Source organism: Octodon degus, unplaced genomic scaffold, assembly GCF_000260255.1.
Source record: "Octodon degus isolate 3935 unplaced genomic scaffold, OctDeg1.0 scaffold00248, whole genome shotgun sequence".
Classification (NCBI taxonomy): Eukaryota; Metazoa; Chordata; class Mammalia; order Rodentia; family Octodontidae; genus Octodon; species Octodon degus.
Window position 1 is genome coordinate 267512 of NW_004524824.1, and position 3449 is coordinate 270960.

Sequence of the window (3449 nt, forward strand, 5' to 3'; positions counted from 1 at the left end):
TAGAGTTACTTTTGAATATTGTTGAACGTTCATAACAAAAGTGATTCATAAAAGTTTCTTTTTTTTCTTTTTTTGGCTTATAGTATACTTTAATTCCCAATGCACATTCATTCACTCAATGACAGACTAAAATGTACATTCTTTTATGATAAACCAGAACATCTATTATCCCAATAATACAAAAAGAAAACAGGTACAGAATTAGTATTAAGGGACTTCCTTAATTAAAATTACCAAAAAAAGAAAAAAAATATATATCCTTTTATTTCCACTCCACTCTTTGGCTGAATTTTATTAATATAACATCTGCCCTTCTTAATTCTTCTCTTATGAAAGGCATCACTCCCTAGTCACTCACACCAAGCCTCCTCCTCCTCTTCCTCCTTGACCTCCCCACCTATACCCAAGAACTATTAACAAGACATTTTTTTATATTTCTCTGGAATTAATTTCTTCTTCAACAGAGTTCTCTTTTGCAATTCCATTTCTTCAAAAGTGTGGCATGTGAGATTTTAACTGTTCTGTTCCAGTTTCTTCTTCTTCAGTCAGTGGTAACAGCTCCACATCTGTTTGCTTTCGTAGTTCTTCTATCATGGTCATAGTTTTATTCAAAGTAGTATAAATGCGGCTCTTAATCTCTTTCTGTTCAGTAGCAACAGGTTTAAAACGTGCATTCAAAGTTTGGTATCGAGACTTTATGGCTGATAATTCCTTTATGAGCGTTACTGGATTTTTCTCTCCTGCTGAATCATGATGATTAGACTTGCCTGTACTGAATACAATCCAGATCAGAGTCAGCTTTCTGGAACATCAGTTCTAGCTTATCGACCTCCGCCTCCATATTGAATAGCTGACATTCCTCAGACCCCCTTATAAAAGTTCCTTTTCTCATAAGACATATCTTGGACTTCCTTTCTGCTCCTTAAGATGCTAACCATCTAAGGTGGCATGTTGATCTTGGTATCTTCTCTTTATCTGGCCCACCTACATTATAGCTATTGGCCATTCATAGATTGTTCTAATATGTATAGAAATTCATCCACATTTCCCAATTCTGGAGACAACATTTAATTATTTTTTTTAAATTCCCCTTGATATTTCAATTATTATGAATATAGAATAGGATGTTAGAAATGCAAAATCATTCTTAATCCATTTAAACAGAAAAGAGAAATAAAACATCCTACATATGAAAATGATATGTGTCAAAATTGTAGGTGTAAGAATTGGTTTGGAATGCATGTGGTTGCAATTTTCATCGCCCCCCCCCCCAACACCACGCTGGTACAGGGAATCAAATTCAGGACCTTGTGCTCACCAGGCAGATGCTTATGCCACTGAGCTATATCCCCAACACATGGTTGCAATTGGAAAAATGTAATTTGGAAGAACGTTTGGAATCAGATGACAAGATTTTGAGTACAAAAATGAGATGTATGGATTTTTTCCTTAAGAAAGCAGGAGACATCAGTATTTTCTTTCTATAAATGATAATCCTGCCAACACACAATACAGCTCTTGTATTTCCCTTCATATTTTTATCAATAATTTTATTTGGAAACAAATAGCGATGAAAGAGTTTCAAATCCGATTAGTAGGACAGTTTCAATAATTAACACATTGCATGTTGTTTTCCTAGTGTTTATTCATTGTACAAGATGCAGATATAATAACCTGTTTACAAACACTATTAGAACAAATCTTTCTATTCATTGAATTAAGGTAAAGTAGCTGTATATCTATCCTAAATATTTTGAATATAAACATACAATATGCTCATTCATTTGTATCCCCTTTTTTGTTTAGTTTTGTCAAAGAAGGGCATTCTATTGTCATTTAAATATTATAGATGCATGAATTCAGCAAAATATTCCAAGGTAGTCCAGTAGTCCATAATAGTAATGGGTTTCCATAAGACTGGCAATGTCAGAGGTTGTTGACTTGAGACATTTACAGCTCAGTGTATTAATATGGCTTTAGTTTTTATACCTCATGTTTTTACTTTTCTGCTGGATGGTTAAGACCCAGATAAATCAAGATCTATATAACAAGAAATGTAGCTTTTCAGTCTGATCAGGTCAGTCAAATCTCCTCAAGATTTACCTGGAAACCCTATACCCCATTGTGTAGATCCTTTGTCAGTGTCAGTCATGTGAATGAGTTACGGCCACTGCTTGGCCAATGTGTTCTCTTTGAAAGCCTAAGACAATGTTTTCTCTCCATGTGACTCTCCTTAGGTGCATTATGCTTCATTGATCACTTTCCTCTGTGGCCCTATAATCTCCATGATCAGAAAATTTGGGATACAATTGAGTTACATGATGTTATATTACAGGTTTTCCTATGTCCTGAGTCTTCACTGACCTTGAAAGGCTAGGGCCAAAATGTTGGCTGTCCTTGCAGCCCTTCTTTTTCTTTTATTTTTGGTCTGCAAATTTAGGTTGTTAATCCTCCAGAAGAGAAGCTAATTGTTATTACCCCTCAACTAGGCAGTTGAGCTTAACCTCACTGTCTGAATATCAGACATCTTAGGCATGACACGGAACAGGTATTATTTATCTAGTGTTGATATGTTAACCATTAATTCCCTACAGAATATGAAGAAAAAAATTGAAAAACTAAAAATATAATTTAAAAATAAGAATAAACAATTACATATTTTTACACAGAATTTTAGAAAGCTAACCATGTATAGCATTGCAGCAGGGCAGACTCACAACACCCCTTTTCCTGTCCCCTGCATTCATTCACCACTCCCTTCCTTTTTAAATAAAGATCTACCTGAGAGACAGCATGGCAGGAACCAGTGTGTCATGACAAGCAGCACGTATTCAGAAGACCAGAATGACAGGCACACCAAGCTTGACCCTACTATTACCCATTTCTATCTTCAGTGCAGTTGCTTAGTTCACAGGTATCAGCATACATAGTTAGTCAGGGTGAGAATCCTAGCAATTAACTGCTAGTTCTGAAAACCTGCTGCAGATTCTCAGGATCACTGCCTTGCCCATCTTGTATATATAAATATATAAATTTGCCCCTGTCATGTTTCCCAGCTTTTCTCCTTGCTTTCTCTTCACTTTCTAATCCTCAAGTTCTTGCTTTCCTTTTGTGTTATGCCTTTCTATTTGCATTTCTTCTTTTGAGTTCTTGTATTAGGAAGACTATATGATATTTACACATGAGGGTTTGGTATATTTCACTTATGAGTATACCTTCCAGTGGCATCCACTTAAATATGAAGGCTTTGAGTTTATCATTTTTTATAGTTGAGTAATATTCCATTGTATAAAAATACCACATCAGGGGCCGGGGAGATGGCTCCGTGGAATAAGTGCTTCTCTGGCAAGTGCAAAGGTCCGTGTTCAATCCCTGGTTCCACAAAACACAAACAAACAAACAAACAAACAAACAAAAAACAAAACCAAAAAATCACATCTTCATGCATT

General features: G+C 35.5%; 1 pseudogene; it reads right to left on the reverse strand.

The window, feature by feature from the left end:
- Positions 1 to 429: 429 nt before the first annotated feature.
- On the reverse strand, positions 430 to 841 carry LOC101568805 (annotated as a pseudogene).
- Between the last annotated feature and the right edge of the window lie 2608 nt (positions 842 to 3449).